This window comes from Acinonyx jubatus, chromosome A3 (assembly GCF_027475565.1).
Source record: "Acinonyx jubatus isolate Ajub_Pintada_27869175 chromosome A3, VMU_Ajub_asm_v1.0, whole genome shotgun sequence".
In the NCBI taxonomy this organism is placed as follows: domain Eukaryota; kingdom Metazoa; phylum Chordata; class Mammalia; order Carnivora; family Felidae; genus Acinonyx; species Acinonyx jubatus.
In genome coordinates this window covers 90,520,837-90,539,329 of record NC_069388.1, presented here as the reverse complement: position 1 = coordinate 90,539,329, position 18,493 = coordinate 90,520,837, and the positions used below count along the sequence as shown (strand labels likewise).

At 40.5% G+C, this 18,493-nt stretch overlaps 1 long non-coding RNA gene across 1 annotated transcript in view; it reads right to left on the bottom strand.

Annotated features, from left to right (window-relative positions):
• The window catches only part of LOC128311236 (uncharacterized), a 445,841-nt gene that overhangs the window by 124,624 nt on the left and 302,724 nt on the right, over window positions 1-18,493 (bottom strand). The window contains exon 2 of the long non-coding RNA XR_008289424.1: window positions 9,691-9,909. This is a non-coding gene — a long non-coding RNA (uncharacterized LOC128311236). The remainder of the gene's footprint in view (window positions 1-9,690; window positions 9,910-18,493) is intronic.

Genomic DNA, 18,493 nt, shown 5'->3' with positions numbered 1-18,493 from the left:
TTGACCTATTTTGAATTTATTTTTGTGTATGGTGTCAGACAGTAGCCTAGTTTCATTCTTTCACATGTGGCTGTCACTTTATACTTTTCACTGTGGTTTCAAATATATCATCTGTTTGGCCCTTGTAAATATCCCACAAGGTAGGGCAAGTGTTTGAGAGAAGATTTCCGAAAGGTAGAGTATAAGATGAAAATCTCATGCAAATGACTTATTGAAGGAGGTTTCTGAGGAGAAACAGACAGTGAGGGACATGAGACATTGCAGGGGGAAAAAAAGAGCCAAGATGTGGTTTCCATGGAAGTTTGTCTAGGATTAATCCCACAGGTATCTCTGGAATATGAATAGCAACACGGAACTGTTCTACATTTAGGCAAAAGGGCCAGACTTTTGTACCCCTACATTAATAGTTTATTGGCCGTGTGTCAGTCACTGGAAACAGGAGATGGAACATTCCAGGATATTTGGGTGAACTGGTGCCCATCTGCCAAGGGCAAGTGTCTGGAGAAAGGGCAGCTGTGAACCACTAGCAGCCAATCCTTAGAGCAGCAGATGGTAGGTGCAGAGCCAGGTAAGAAGAATCTGGGCAGGGCACCAACAGCATCTACTCCAGAAAGTGAATGGTCCCATTTTACAAAAGTAACAACCAAGGCTTACAGAGTCTAAATACTTACCAAGGCTACTGAGCCAATAAATGGCACAGTTACAACATGAATTCAGGTCTTGCTTCATAAACGAGGCTCTTCTTGCAGCCTCTGAAGACACTCCCTTCTGATGAAAGTTTTATAGCAAATTCTTTGGTAAACACTCTGTGCTGCTATGGATGATCCCATTGGGCAAGAATAGGAAGGCTCATTCTAGAACTTACTAGTGACTTTTTCCTAGGGAGCAAGTTATGATCGAAATGACTGTGAATCCTATTTGTGTAGATGCACCAGAATTATGTTTTTATCACCACACCTTAAGACAGTCTTCTTAATTTTTCTTATACACAAATACTTTTTTCTCCTCATGAAAGATTTTACTGTCAATTAGAGACTGTTAAAAGTTAAAAGTTGACCTCCAGTGATCTCAAGGGTAAGCAGTAAAATATTTTGTAAGATAATACTAAAATGATTCAGAAAAACCACCATTTGATCAAATCACAACAGGCCCAGTGCATTTTACCCTCATATTCCTTAACTCAGGAAAGGAAAAGTATATTTGAACATATGGCACCTTTATTAGGGCACCTATCAATTATCTTGAGCCATGAGACACCATTAGACCAAATCTGAATAGAACAAGCCTGAGAAGAAGTACTATTTCTTAGAAATACCATTTAAAAACATATTTCATGCAATATTCTCTCCCAAAGTAGCAAGCAGGCCCATTTGGGAATGAATCACTTGCTCTGATTGTCTATTCCAGGTATGTGAGTAAATCATCTACCCTCAGAAAAGTGACTAAAATACAGTGAAGAAAATGAACTTTCCAGCATACTTACTCAAATGTCTATACCTGATTTAGATAGGATTAGATTAGAGATTTCATTACCTTAGCCAAATTTAGGGATTTTATTTCACTGTTGAAGACAGCTAAGCACAAATGTATTACAAGGCCATCTCAGGGTCTTACACAACATGCTTTATTCTGAAGGTGAGTTATACTCATTTTTTTCATCAAGTTATTATTGTCCAATCTATGACCATTCTTAAAGTTAAATTTTCCATGACCTGACACAAACATGGACATTTCCACAGGATTTTTCCATGTTAGTCTGTATGTCAGTCTTTCTCTCACCCCAAATATTATAAAAGTGATATAATTAAAATGACATGTAAACTGTGCCTAAGAGGAGGACTATGTGATTTAACCAAACAAATTAATGCAGAAAAGTTATACTTATTCTACTTGAGGAGATATAACCAATTTTAAATTAACTTGCCACCTTAAAATTGAACTAGTTGAAAAGAACAATTTAATTTTATGTTAAAGAGATAACATTCCAGTAAGGTAAGAAATTACATATATGTGCATATTTCAAATGAATACTGACGTCTACCGTTAGAAGAAAGTGCCAATAAAATCTGGGAATAGTTGCTTTTTTTTCCTGCAAGAGAATTGGGATGTAGTAATCCTTACCTATACAGGTTTGGTTAATTAATGTTTGCAGAGTGCTTTGAGTTCTTGTGGTAATAATCTCCTTAGAAAGATGAGACATTGTTATGAACACCTGAGTAAGCCACTTGGAAAAACTGTCATACAAACCACCGCTTCAACCTCTAAGAATAAAATGATACATTGTTGCGGGTTACCGTCAAAGGAGACTTCCAACCCATCACTCCCAAAGAGAAAAGAAATGAAATAAAGGAAATACTGATTTCAGCACCACCTCATGCCCTTGCTAGAGCACCAAGCTCCTATACCAGCCATTTATTTTTTGATCCATTCCAATGGGACCTTGAATTCAAAGAAGGGTTATAGAATTAGTTACCGTTAGCTGGTTAATATACAAGGGTGAACTTTTCCCAAAGGCATCTGAGTTTAATAAGAAAGCTATTTGAGATACATTTAAAACATTTTTCAATATCCCTCTATTAAATAAAGGTACTCTCTCTAATGCTATCATTCTAGGCATATAGTCAGTCTTGCCTTATTATTTGTATTGCCTTACTATTACTGCCTGATTATTATGATAAATAATAAGGGGATGGATAAAATAGTTGCTGATGACAGGTTATGAAGACAAAAGATTTGTTAGTCTTTGACAGTTATCTAAGCAAGAGGAGCCTCATTTCAAAGCCAAGTTCTTCCACCCCATGTCATTACATTACTTCCAACTTCATTTCTAAATCAAATGTTTTTTATATGTAGAGAATATTTCGATAGAGAGAGCCCATCAAGTATAGGATTTAATAACAAGCAACTGCTTCAAGGAGCAGAGCCTTCCCTGACTGTGTTTCAGATCTAGCCAAAGTCACCAATTACTGGACTCTCTGGAGACCAGACCTTACAACGAGTTTTCTGACCCTGGGAGGATTTAGATAAGCTCTGGATAAGTTCTGTTCTGTGACACGAGCCCTGACTTGTTTAGCAGTAAAAGTGTTTCTCCTCTTGAACACCTCAGTCAGCAATATTTCCCCAGGATTTATGAGGATGCCCTGCAACAGGATGGGGGTGCTCAGTAACTGAGTGTGACAACAGTTTTTGTTAATTGTATGTTAGGTTTAAGACCCTAAGGCCATTTTCAGCCCCTTCTGAGTTCTTTCTTTCTTCGGTTTAAGAATGGAAGGGACCCTGCAGGTGGTTCTGTTCTTCCCTTTCCCAGTGGTGTGAACAGGACCAGCCAGGTAGTGCTTAGGAGAGGTAGAGGTTCTCAGTTCCCAGAGATGTTTGTCTCCTCTATCTCCATGACAGGGAGGGGGCAACTATGGGGAGAAAATAACATCACATTCTTGAAGGCCAATTATGCACTAAATGCTTGAGGGAAGGCAGTGTGTTTGTTAAAACCGTGGTCTCTGAAGTGGGACCACCTGGGTTTAAATCCCAGTTCTACCTATCCTGGTAACTCCTCTAAGCCTCTGTACCCTTAAGGAAGGTATTAAAAAAGGGATAATAGGATATTTGGACAGGTAAATAGGAGAACATTTAAGAAACTTAGAAGAGGACCTGAAGCATTGGAGGCTCTCAATAAATCTGAGCAAGTATATATATAAAAGAACGAAGTCTTGTTATTCTCATTTTACAATTGAAGAAACTAGGTATCTGAAATGTTAAAAATTCTAGTAACCAGGACCACACAACGAGTTAAAAAATGGAAAAGCTGGGATGTGAATGCGGGACTGCCCCTTTGCAGAGCCTTCTCCTCCTATTCTCTCAGCAATAACCCATGCCAGTACTGTGCGTAGATGGTGTTACCCAATGTGGAGGCCCCAGGGGGCCCTGAAAAGATCATGATCCCCAGAAAGCCACAATTATAGGTTAACGCTTCCAAGGAAAGGATTGTGTTTCACCCCAGTCGTCTTTTACAAAGCAATTTCTCTTGCAAAGGGCATCACAGTTAAGGGGAAGATGAGGGAGTTGGTCTAGGCTGAGCACATGCCCCACGGTCAGTGCTGGGCTACAAACTTCTTGTGTATCATCTCGTCTACTCTGCACAACGACATTCAGTGTTGGTGTTATTATCCTCATTTTACAAGGGAGGAAATGGAAGCTCAAGAGAGGTGAAGCATCGGTCCCAAGGTTAAGGGTTATTAATTGGTGAACGTAAGGCTCTCCCACAGCAGCCCTGGCTGGTTCCCACTCCCAGACTTCTTTGTGGGCAGTATACTACCAACATGCACTCATTTCCTAATGGAACTTAGAGCAAATTGCTTTATCAACAATCTGCTTGTTAACAATTTCAGCCAGACCTTGGGCAGCAGGCACCTGAACACAGGCAGGCCCAGAGAGCTATGGAAATGCAGAAAAGGGGGTGGAGAGGTTCACTGGGCAGGAAGCCACCAGCCCTCATCGTTAGTCAGTGAGCAATCAGAATATTCCAGGCCACTTGCCATGCTGAATGCAGGAGAAGATTCAGAGTAACAAGCAGTTAAAAATGGATTTTGCCATTAATGCACTTCTGATTAATGCCTTCTGCGCTGTTCACAAGTAAAGTAAGTTCATTTTCTTTTCAGAAGATCCACACCTTGGAGATTCTATAAATATGGCTCTTAATTTAACTCCTGTGAAGAAATGGTAACATCTCTTTGAGTGAAATTACTACCTTTTAGAGGCACTATCTCTCCCTAGTTGCTGCTGCTTCCCTGAGCACTCATTAGCCTTCCCCCAGATGGGGAATGATTTTGTACAAGTCCCCGAAATGCTAAACGTCCTTAGGTTGAAGGGCATTTGTTCCCTGCGCCTGTCTGACTCAGCAGTGATGTATGTGCAGAGGAAATCTTTCTTTGCCTGTCTTAGCTTTGCTCTCATTCCTCTTTCAACTGAAGGAGTGTGATTTTTCTTTTCCACTCAAGTTCCATTCAGAAAGCAAAGGAAGTGCATAATTACGTGGTTGTCCCTTGCATGCCTCTGCTGTACATTTCCCAGGAAATCTCCTTATTAAAATAAGAATATTATCTGTAATCTATGAAAATAGATTGGGGTTGGTCAAAAGCCACGGTGGGGGAGGGTGGAATCAAACCTGCGTCCTGCAGCAAAGAAGCCCATTTTGTTGAGCTGCAGCTCAGAGCATGTTGTCAATTGAATGATGACCAGAGCAATCAATTCTGGGGATTCGTGGGAAAAAGTGTTTCTTATCACTCTTGGTTTGAAAAGGCTTGTGGTGTTTCAGGGCTTTCTCCAGTTGCCTTGAGCGATTAAGGAAAATGTCAAAGAACCTTGGGGAGCAGGAGCCAGATCCTTCTGTGAGGCCTTCCCAACATATGCCTGATGGGCCCTGTCATAGGGGCTGTTGCGTTGGGAAAGGCCAGATGCCATGCAGAGAATGTGCCTGGCACTCTGCAACTTCTTTTTCCCAGCCCTTGCAGAAGGAAGAGCATTTGAGGGCTCCAGCAGCATCCCATTACACACAGGACAGCCCAGAAAGATTGAAATGAACATGTGCTCTAAAAGCCCCTGGCCTTCTTTCCAGATCTTGCACCCAAACAATTAAACCCATCATCAGTCTCCATCTGCCTGGGCTCTGACTTAAAAGTCAGAGTCAAATAGCGATCAGTGCCAGCCCCTCAATTACCCAGTGTCATGGCTTCACAAAATAATTGTGATGACAAAGATTTTGATTTTCCATAGCGGGGAAGAAAACAGTCCAAGAACCCTAACAATGTGGAAGCCAGACACAATCACTCACAGAGGAGACATAGTTTTGTCTCCAGATCCCACTGGAAGAGATTTTCCCAACTTAAAACAAAATAGGACCAACAAACAAAATATCTCCTATATCCCCAACATAAGCGAAAACTCATTGTTCATTAGCTGTGTTGTTCAACTTTGCTGTGTCTTGGTTCTCTTATTGTAAAGTGGGGATAAAAGTATATCTACATTATAAGACAGTTGTGAGAATTCAACAACTACTCAGAACAGTGCCTGGCATCTGGCTATTCCATCTATAGCTGTTACCATTAATCTTTCATAGGGAGGCACGTCAGTGGGCTACTATACATATACCCAGGAGTGACAGCCATGTCTATATTCATCCCAGACTTGCTCCCACCCTCACCAACATTGTCATATGAATAACGACTGAGCTTGAGTTTCCCCACCTCTAAATAAACAGACCCATACCGCTACCACCTAGCGATGTGATACAAATGACCTCGTTGACTGTTCCCACAAGACCCTGATGCTCCCTGGAGTGACTGATGTGAAAATGAGTTTGCTAAATTCAAACCCAACATGATGTATATGCTGACCGTGGCTCTTTCTGAAAATATTAAAGTCGAAGCATGAAGGTAATAATGTCTTCAATATCAAATTTTCATTGAGCTGTGGTTTTGTGGATTAACAAATTAAGTAAAAATGACCGTAACGGGTCAGATTTTTTGTTGTTGTTGTTTGCTATTTTTATTCTTTCAAAGTTTCAGAGGAGTTTTCTGGCTGCAGGCTAAATAAATGTTAGCTTGGCCCCCAAGTGCTACCGCCTATCAAGGGATTCTCTGAATGACTTCTTGCCTCGGGCACAATGAAAATGGATTTATGAGTTTTCCAGGGATCTACTAGACCCAAATAAGGCTGTGTATCAGAAGGTCCTATTTAAAGCTAAGTTAGCCAGCCACAGAATACTGCTAGAAGGAAAGGAAATTACAAAGGAGAAGGATGGGGCAGGTCTGTGCCTGGATGGCTAAGCAGCCGAAGGTGAACACGTGAAGGGCAGGCAGAGAAAAAATGCTCACCCTAGAGATATTTTTCTTTGTACTAAATCACACCACTGGAGATGGAATGAAAGGTGAGCCATGGGGAGCTAAGCCAGCCAGCATTCTGCAGCTCCCAAGACTACAGGTGCCTGTCAACAGCACTGGCACGGAGGGCCAGAGGGGCTTAACATCACTTCAGACAGGGTTCTCTTGAACTATATTTCTCTTGAAATATTCTTTGTACTTGGGGTCCTAAAGTCAAATCTTATTGGACATTTCCCAGCAAGCATGTTAATCAATTCCAAAACACCTAATACCTTGTTCTTTGAAATACCTAGAAAGTTCTCTTCTAGTTCAAAAATAGGTAATAGCATGTGACAAGCTATTTAAAATATATATGTAGTACATAAAAATATGTTATGCATATTTATATTATTATGGATTATATATAATATATATAACATAAAATATGTATTCTATATTATTATAATTTATATGTTGCCTGTTCAGTCTTACTAATGTCCATGTCCTTTCTTTTTAATAATCATGGATCTTGGTGCATGAGGCTTAAGGAACAATGTCTAACTTCACACACATACTCAATTGAAGCAGAGCTGACAGTCTGATGCTGCTAACACTGAGGACTTCACAGCTAAGCACTGTAATGAATGCAATTATTTGATAAAAGAATTATTATATAAATACATCCTTTCTTCCCCTCTGTGCCTTGTTTTTTTAAATGAGAAATCCTTTAAGCTGGGTATATAATGGCACTCATGCGCATGCAGTGGGACAGGGAAGGCTGACTGAGTGAGGCCAGGCCTGGGGAAAAGTAGGTTGTCCACTGATGGTATGTATCTTTTCACACTATCTCATTGCTCTCTGCAGTTCTTTACTTCCCACTTCACCATACCCTTGTCCTCTCATCAATTTCTCCTTATCAAAGGTGACTGTCAAAAAACAACCTGATATGGGGCGCCTGGGTGGCTCAGTCGGTTAAGCGGCCCAGGTCATGATCTCGCAGCCCGTGAGTTCGAGCCCCGCGTCAGGCTCTGTGCTGACAGCTCAGAGCCTGGAGCCTGTTTCAGGTTCTGTGTCTCCCTCTCTCTAACCCTCCCCCAGTCATGCTCTGTCTCTCTCTGTCTCAAATATAAATAAATGTTAAAAAAAATTAAAAAACAAAATAAAACAACCTGATATCCATCCGCATTAAGAATAACTACAACAAAAAAATACTACACTTGTTAGCTATTCATTGAGAATCAGCATTTTGACAGATACCAAAGCTTTAATAGAGAGAAGAAGGATCTAAGAAAAGGATATATTTTGTGTGAAGTTCATTATTTCAACAGCTAAATGCCTTCAATGTGCTTGAGACTATTCTATATGTTATTGGAAACAGAATAACGTGGAGTTTGCCTTCTTGGTATTCACAGCCTAACAACAGAGACATCCATGTGAATGCAGCAGGGAACTGAGATGTGAAAAAAAGATAGAGGGGAGGTAGAAAACAAGCTTCAAAATGAAAGTAACTCATTTTCCCTAGGGAAGTTGGAGCATGTCAGATTCCGGTCTTAAAGAAAATATGGACATTTTGCCAGGTGATGGGAGGGAAAGGGTCATCCCTGCGAACGGAAGAGAATGTGAAAAGTGGTTGTAGGCAGGGGGCCTTGACAAACACGCTGTGCTTGAGAACTGGCCAGGAGAAGAATTTCACAAAACTTAAAATCGTACATCGTACTGGACTCCGGATGAGCCCAGGGCTATGAAGATGAACATGACTTTCAGGGTAACGATCATATTTATGATAGACGTTATAGCGGACTCTCTTGCTCACCACCTTATCACTTCACAGGACAGCATTGCCCCAATGTTGATGAGCTTGTCTTGAAGATTTTCGAGGGAAAATCTTTCTGGCCAGCATATCCAGCACCTAAACAAGCTTTACTCTCAAGTCTTAGGGAGGCTAAAAAAGAGGGCACGTGTGAGAATTAGGCAAGCAGTAAGCAAATGTCCATGCCGGAGCACAGGCCTGCCTTCCCAGTCTGACTTATATTCTAAATGGCATCTGCCATTACCCTTGTCTCATTCGTTTCCCACTATATGTTATTTATTCTTAGGTCCTTAATCTTAGTATTTTCTGCAAACATGTGTTTTCATTCAAACAGTCTTAGAATTCTCCTGGGATGGTTGATAGAAGTTTCATTTATCAGCCCATTTCCTCAGCAGCCTGCGCAGGATGGGAAGTGATCGGTGCCATAAGAAGTTACATTTTTCTCTCAATTTGGGAAGCTTCTGTTTTGAAGAACAGTGTTCTCCTCCTTCTCCTCCTCCTCCTCCTCCTCCTCCTCCTTCCTCTTCATCTTTTCCCCCTTCTTTTCATCCTTCTTCGTATAATTTAGTTTTTTTTTAATGTTTATTCGTTTTTGAGAGAGAGAGAGAGTGAGCAGGGGAGGTGAAAAGAGAGGGGACCAGAAGATTCGAAGCAGGCTCTGAGCTGAAAGCAGTAAATCAGACGTGGGGCTCGAACTCATGAACTGTGAGATCACGACCTGAACTGAAGTCAGAAGCTTAACCAACTGAGCCACCCAGGCATCCCTATAATTTAGTTTTTTAATTTAATTTGGCTTCCTCTAGAAAAAGATGTTCACTTTTATAAAGTGATGAACTGCCCCCTTATTCAAAAGGGTTTCATGTGGCTTTTGGCCTCCTAGTGCAGCCAATTCTAAATGTTGCTGATTTGTAGTGGCAAAAGAGGTACTAAATGTAATAATGCTCCCTGCGTTATTTCCAGACCACCAGCACAACCCATTCCCCTCTGGTGCTTTTCGTTACCATCATAGGGTGGGCAGCAACATACCTGTGCTCAGTCATTGTTATCCCCAGATGTCTGTCCAGCCCTTCAGTTTTGTCTTCATTAGCTCTCTGGTGATCGCGTATTGTCACCACGGTTAGAATGTGTTTGTAAGCTTCATTTTGCCTGTCACAAAGGCAGGGTCTGGAGCTAAAGGATGCCCTTGTCCAGTGACTATTACGTTGCTGTTGCTGCCATACAGGATGCTGGCTGCCTCATCCACTACTGCAGGGACAAAGAAGAAACAAAGACACAAATTCAGGAAATGCTTGGGTGTAGATGCAAAGGATAAGGGAGTTCCAGTTGCACAGCACCAAGTTTTGAGAAATGAGAAAGGTGAGTGATAAAGGAAGTCTAAGAAGAATGGAGGACTGGAACAGCCACTGTAGAGAACACAGGAGGGTGAGCCATGGATACGCAGAAGGGTAGCCAGGCAGCACTGAACTGCTCTTAGATAAATAAAGCATTCTCATCTTACCACTACATAGCCAAGAGGATAGCTTTATAGTGCCAAATGTGGCAAGTTACAAACTCTTACCGGCCAATTCTCAATGGGAGCTCTTAGAAAAGCGATAGTGTGAAATACATTTGAGGAAAAATTATATTTTGAACGCATCTCACCCCCCTCACTAAAGTCAAGGTCAAAAGAGTCTTCCAGTTCTACTCTTTAATAATCCAATAGTTCAGTGCTTCCACTAGCTCCAAAGAAAAAAGCTAATCCCTGCCTGGAATCCTCCCATCCACTGTTTTCAAAGACACTCAAGATGGCTTAGTAATTAGAAGAAATCACTTAGCTGGTGGAATTTGATTTGATTTCAAGTATTATATAAAACACAATTCTCAACTGACTCTTTTGTATTCAGAAAACAAGTGTATCAGTTTCTTTTTCCAGCATACATTTATTCTATCCAAGTGAAGTGAATTGTAATTAGGCTAAACAATTAATCAAAAAGCATTTATTCATTCTCTACTGTGAAGGATGCTCCATAGCTTGAGAAACAGCCACTGTGGTCCCAATCTCGGTGGCATGGGGGCAGCGTGGGGGGCTGTTGACGCTTACACAGCTAGATCAAAGAGAGAGTAAGTGAATGCCCGTGTGATACAGGCATACGGTGAAGTTAGAGTTCAGGCTCAGTGATAAGTCTGAGTTGTTAACACACTCAAGATGATTAACCTTTCCGATAAAATGAGAGCATAGAACAGCGATCGCTTCAGAAATCCTTTCTTTTCTCGTTCACAGGAAGGTGACATGAGAAGCACTGTGACATCTGGGACTGGGGTGTCATTTGGGCCAGGGAGCAGTTGCACACTGGGCAGACCACTTGAGAAATGTTGGCATTAGCACGTCAGCATCTGCCTTTGAAGCCCAGCAAGGGTGCCAGATGTTTGCGAGATAATCGCCCTCTGTGCTTGGCATTTGTCTCCTTCACGATACAACTGCACTCTGAACAGCCACAGTCAGAGGAGCAGTAAGACAAGTATGAGAGGAGGAGAGGAGACACGCAAGGAAAATTATTTTAGTATCGTAAGTTAAGTCTGTTTTTTCCATAATTCCTTTCCTTTTAATATGCCAAAATAGGTGCTAAGGGTTTCAGAACAGTATTTTATTTATTTAATTAATAAGGTGTCTTAAGGGACAGCAGTTAGATACAATTACAAAGATTCATTCTAACAATAATACTTAATGCCTGCATAACGTTTTGGATTCCGGAGTCATTTTGCATTTATTAATTTTCTCAAACTAATAACCATTCCTGCACAGGCAAGATGTGCAGTGATCTTGATTCATAAGGATCAGGAACTCATTCAGTACAAGAGATGTGACAAAGCCACTCCTCCAGCCTTTCAAGTGAGTTTAGATCCTGCTAATCATACGGTAGTAGTAGTTCTTGGTCTCAGTCCATCCTCTTCTTAACTTCAAAAGTCACAGAGTTACCTAATGTGTGATGCCAAACTCTGAAACAAGATTCTCTTTTCCATTTACTATGTGACCAAATGAAATGACAAATAGTGTTCCAATTAAAAAGAGGAATGTGAACTCAGTAAACCACATACACATCATAAAATGTGGTGAAAGCATGCAATGCTGGCTCAGGAAAGTTCTATCTGGCTTCTTTGTGCATTTAGCATCCCACATGATCCATAACTAAAACTCTCAGAGCCTATGGTCAGTGTTAGCTCCTGTGGCCAAGTCTAGGCACCATCAGGCCATTTAGCCAATACAGATTTTGGAAAGCTCCTACCGAGTGCCCAGTAGTATGTTCAATTCCAAGAGAAATGCAGTATAAATCTAAAATGTGGATTTAAGGGCTTACAGATGAGTAGTGGAAGGATTAACCTTGATAGAAAGGGGAAATATTAAAATGGCATTGCATGAGAAGACCCAGAAACACTCAAATCCTGTCCTTAGGTTACAATTATCTACTGCTGTATAACAAACCTGAAAATCAATAAGCATTTTATAATTCTTACACGTTCCATTAGGAATTTAGATAGGGCACTGTGTGGGTGGCTTGTTTATTGCCTGGAGCCTTAGCAATGAATGCTGGGGACTAAAATTGTTGGAGAATGCACTGATCTGGAGGTTTCTATACTCACATCTCATGTACCTGTTGACTCAAAGACTTGATTCAACTGGGGCTGTTGACCAGGCACCTACACACACACACACACACACACACACACACACACACGTGTAATGAGCATTACTACATACGATGTCTGCTTCTAGACACAATAATGCCTATTACAGTTTACACTCCCTATGAATAAGATGAAGCCCAAAACATGGAACAGAGGAAGGTAATCTTTCAGGTTCTTCTTTTCCCATTAAGAGGAACAAATACACGTTAAACAATAGAGATGTAGAAGGCTATCCAATCAGTCCAAGTTCAGGCAGGAGAGCAGAAACCCCTCTAGGACAGCATTTAAGATAGAGAATTAAGAGTCTAAGGCAACTTTTGGAAGGGCTGAGGGAAAAAGTAACAGGAGGCTTTTTACTGCTGGCCTCCAGACAATAAAAATTGTAGGAATGTCAGGGATGCTGCCATCAATGATGGGATGAACATTTACCCTGGTTCTATCCAAGAGGGATCTAGAGGGACACAGGAAGAATATTTTTCCTACTAACTAAAAAAAGAATAAATGATGAAAACAGCGATAAAGGAAACCCATTTCGCTCCCAGCCTCTTTCTTATTCCTTGGGGTCTGAGGATAAGATGCCTGGGGCTGTGGTTGGCATCTCACAGCCTGGAGGGAAGACTCCATCCACGTTGTGAGAATGGAGATGCAAAGTTACTGGTGCACCAACCCTCTAATCTTCTACCTTTATATTTGCTGTCATGTAAAGTTAATCCACTCTGACTTTTGTTGAAGTACTCTCTCACTTACAGCTGAACACACAAACTAAAACATATACAGTACAGAAACAGATGTTGACAGGCTTTTGTGATGGTAGCAAGGAATCTTTGGATGGATTCACAGATTGAGAAGCTGTATATATAGAGAAAAGTAACCTTCTCTGACTTCAGGAACCTCAGTACTGCTAGGTACATACTATGTCATGGCCAGTTTACACCCTATCCCCGTCCACGTATTTGGTGATAACCACAGGAATATGAGAAATCAAGATCTAGGTTACAGTGTCTGCAATGTTAAGTAGATGCACCCAATTATGCTCTTAAATGTTGGTGAACCTACACAGAGCAAAATAAAAACCGGTGTTCTTTATCGTCCAGTCTACATGGTGTCAAATGTAAATATTCTGCCAGTCCAGCCACTCATAGAAACACAGATTTCTCAGATTTCTTGACCTCTTTCAGTTTTGGCGGGGAAGAGCCACTGTTTGGTCAGGCCTCCTGTGTAACAATGTAACCGGAAGGAGGCAACAGGTCAGCAGTGAGGGTTAGAAAGTGAAGACGAGAGGGGGAGTCACCAACCAGTAAGAGCCACCATGAAGGGAGCTGGTTAGGTTAGCCAAAGACCACCTGGAAAGGCAGCGCCCGTGCCATTCAGCGCAGGTAATGAATGAGAAAAAGCAAAGATAAGCGAGGCATGCTTTTTATGCTGTGGAATCCCAGAGCAAGATAAGGTACAGGCCAAGAAGAATGAGGACAGTAAGAGTGCTCCTGGAGCTCTGAGGACAAACTAGAAGCCTCTTTCCTGCTCTCTAACAGCATTTAATATCTTGAACACATATACTCTGAGCATGGGTATTTCAATTATGATAATATGGTGTGATTTAGAATACCTTGATGCCCTCTGACAAATTACTCCTGTGCCCTCTGGCAGACATTATATTTCTTCGGGTTAAATCTTTATTCCCAGGCCAAATTCACTGAAGAAAGCTAGCATTTTATACCAATATCAAAGCATACAGAGAGCTATAGAACTTGTTTTTAAGAGTTCAAATGTCTGGGCCTTACAATAGGTGATTCAGTAGGTAAGGATTAGTTGAGGCCCAGGAATCCAGCTGGTTCTGGCACAGGTAGTGAGAAGAACATGGCTTTTGGCTTTGTATTCTTTAGTGCAGGTCCCAAGCATACGTCTGTTTAAGAAAGAAAGTCCTTTGAAGTCACACTGTTCTGAACAATGAGATAGGGAAGTAGAAGGGGGGGGGTGGGTAATGTAAAATGAGATTGAGTTGCCAAGTAAAGTTCATCCAGCCAAAGCCAGATTCCCCAAGGGGAGCCAGAAAGGCTAGGAAGAACTTCCAGTGAAAATTTCTATTGCGAGTGGATTTGAAAATTGGGTGTTAAGTGGAGGCCTGTGTTTATTATTTATTCAAAGCATGATATTCTCAGTCACCTCTGCTATGAAGTAAGAGATTGGCAGAAACTCCAATATAGTCCTCTGCCCTGTGCCCAGCACCGAGGAATGCTTTCAAGTAAAAACTGGAGAACAAACACTCAAAAAGGAGACAGGGACCAGCTGGGATTTATTTCGATGTGTCAGCTTGACACAGACATGGGTGAAGGCCAGATATGGATTGGTGACTCACCCACATTTAGATGCAGTCTGTGTAAAATGTTTTCATTTCCGCATCATGGAAGCAAATCTGAAAGCTTTCACTCAAACCACAGAATTTAATTTCTTGCAACAAGTGACCCACCTCATTGGATAGCTTTAAAAAGTCCCACTTCAATTCCTGCTTAGTGTCCAAATCTAGTTTAACTAGTTTTTATTTAATTCCAACATAGAAACAACAAAAATGATGATATTTTGCCTCTAGGTAATTCTCTGCTCCTGTATGCACTGTTTTTAAATAAGAATGAGTTAAAGTTTGGTTAATCCTTAGTACGACATAATCCTTTCAAAATAGACTTTAGATATTACATATTATTTTGAAAGGCACTGATATTACAGCCTGAATGTCTGTACTTTGAGGGGTCAAAAGAGATCAGGAGAGTGTGTTAGCCTGTGTCTATAGCCATCCTCTCTTTGAATATTCACTTTTAGATGAGTCGAACCATTTTTTTGCAAGCTTTAAAAGGGGGCAAGAATTAAAATATTAAGGATTATACACTGCCTCCAGATTTTTGTTCAACATTGCTTTTTAATGTTCATGATAAAACCAGTTTATGGGAAACTTCTCCCTGACCTCAGATTATCATGTGGACATTCCTATGCATCTTATCATACATAACCAAGGAGTCATCATAAGGTATGGATTTGAAGATCAAAGGATTCCCAACCATCATCACAGTATCTAGAGGAAAGGAGATAAAAATTTTTGTGGTAGATAGTTCAAAATTATTTTTAACAGCTTTAATGAGGTATCATGGAATATAAAAACTGCATATACTTAAAGTGTACAGCTTGATGTACTGATATATGTATACATTGTGACATGATCACCACAATCAAGCTAATTAACATACTCATCACCTCTACACAGTTACCATTGTGTGTGGGTGGGTGTGTACCCACTGAGATTTAATTTAAGATCTATCCTTTTAGCAATTTTCAAGTATACACTACAGTGCTGTTAGCTATTATCACCATGCTATCCATTAGATCTCCAGAACTTATTCAGCATTCAGCATTGAAACTGTGTACCTTCTGACCAACATCATGCTATTTCCTCAGCTCCCGTTTCTGGTAACCACCATCCTACACTTAGCTTTTATGAGTTTGACTATGTTAGATTCCACATATAAGAGAGATCATGCAGTATTTCTCTTGCTGTGCCTGGCTTATTTTAGTCAGCATAATGTCCTTCGGGCTCATCCATGTTGTCACAAATGTCAGGATTACCTTCTTTGTTAAGGTTGAATAGTATTCCATTGCATATTTATATATACTGCATTTTCTTTATCCATTCATCCATCAATGGACCCTTGCCCTTTTTCCAGATCTTGGCTATTATGAATAATGCTGCAATGACCATGGGCTATCTCTTTGCTGATTTCTATCCCTTTCAATATATACCCAAAAAGAATTGCTGGATCATATGATAGTTCTATTTTAATTTTTGAGGAGCCTCATAGTGTAAATTAGTGCAGCCTTTAGGGAAATAAGTTTGGAGTTTTAAAATTATTTATATAGCAATTACTGTGAGTTGGCCTTGAGATATATCAGTAAAACCAATATCCAACCTGTGACCTTTAGTATTCATATCCTCCTTCTAATTCTCAGTTTTCCTGTTAAGGAAACCTGAGAGGTTCTGGTTCAAGATGGCAGCATAAGAGGATCCATAAGAGGATCCTCACCTCCTCCCATAAACATAACAAATCCACAGCTATATATGCAACAATTCCCTCCGGAAAAAAAATTCTGAAAACTAGTGGAACAGATCTTCCACAACAAAAGATAAAAAGCCCACATTGAGATGGGTAGGAGACGAGAGACACACTGTCACCAAAAACCCCACCCCTGACACGGCAACCCACAATTAAAAAGAGTCAAGAGGGAGCTCACAAAATTAAACTTCTTCTTGAGGGGCAAGGAGTCTGTGCCCCACATCAAGCACCTCAACCCTTGGCACTTGCTTAAGAGAGGCAAACACCTAAAACCTCTGACCTCAAGATCCAATGAGGCTTACCTCCAGGCAAAACAGGGATGTAGGGAATTGAGATTCCGCTCTTAAAGGTCCACATACAGGCTCATTTTCTCCAGAACTCAGCATAAAAGAAGCAAATTAAAAAGCACCTAGACCATACGTGAAGGAGATTTCTTTGCTAACCCTAAATTGTCTGCCAGAGGGGTAGAAGCCTCTTGGGATTCTCTCGGGGATGGATGAGCTGGCAGACACCATTTCTGGCATTCTACCTTGCTAGCACTGCCACGAATGCACACCATCTTTGTAGTCTCCCTCTGTCTTGCCGGTGCCAGTGCAGACAGGCATCATATTTGCATTCTCACTCTAATCTGCTAGCACTGGTGGGCCAGGTCCCCACACTGCCCTGCACTGCTCCTGCAGCCACCACCAGACCCAGAGAGTGAGAGTGGCCTATGCACATGGAATGCCCCTTGACCATCTGGCTCTGGTGACTGGGAGTATTGCATTTCCGGGCTCATAGGTCAGAAATAATCATAGAGACAATTCAAGAGAGATAATCAAAAGCTAGGGGGACAAAGATAAAAGATAAGGTTAATCTCCTACACAAAGCCACTCCTTCAAGACTGGGAGAGATGGTTGTTTCACCTAACACATAAAAACAAACACAGAGTCAAAAAAAAAAAAAAGACAAAAGAAAAACAGAGAAATATGTTCCAAACAAGATAAAACTCAAGAAAAAATTAATGAAACAGAAATAAGTAATTTACCTAATAAAGAGCTCAAAGTTACGATCATAAAGATGCTCGGTAAACTTGGGAGAAAAGTGGATGAAAATAGTGAGAACTTCACAAAGAGATATAAAACATAAGAAAGTACTAAACAGAAGTCACAGAGCTGAAGAAAATACAATAACTAAACTGAAAAATACACTAGATAGGATCAACAGCAGACTTGATGAAGCAGAAGAATCAGTGAGCTGTAAGACAGGGTAGTGGAACTCACCTAACAAAACGGCAGAAAGAAAAAAAGAATTTTAAGAAGCAGAGATAGCTTAAGGGACCCATGAGACAACGTCAAGCGAAATGACATGAGCATTATGAGTCCCAAAAGAAGAGAGAGGGAAAAGGGCAGAAAACTTACTTGAAATAATAATGGCTGAAAACTTCCCTAACCTGGGGAAAGAAAAGACATTAAGGTCCATGATGTACGAGAGTTCCAAGCAAGATGAACTCAAAGTGACCCACACCAAGACACAATATAATTAAAGCGTCAAAAATATAGCGAATCATACGCAGCAAAAGAAAAACAACTTGTTACATATAAGAGAACTTCCATAAGGTTATCAGCAGATTTCTCAGCAGAAACTTTGCAGGCCGGAAGAGATGATGTGATATATTCAAAGTGCTGAAAGGAAAACACCTACAACCCAGACTCTACCCAGCAAGATTATCATTCAGAATTGAAGGAGAGATACACAATTTAACAGACAAGCAAAAACTAAAGAAGCTCATTACCACTAAATTGGCCCTACAAGAAATGTTAAAGAGACTTCTTTAAGTTGAAAAGAAAGGGTACTAATTAGTAATAAAATAATACATGAAAATTAAAATCTTACCAGTAAAGTAAATATGTAGTAAAGAAAGTAGGTTAATCATTTACAAAGCTAGTATGAAAGGTAAAAGATAAAAGCAATAAGATAATTACAACTACGATAATTAGTTGGGAGATACACAAAATGAAAAAATATAAATTGTGACATCAAAAACATAAAATGTGGAGAGGGGAATAAAAATGCATAATTTTAGAATG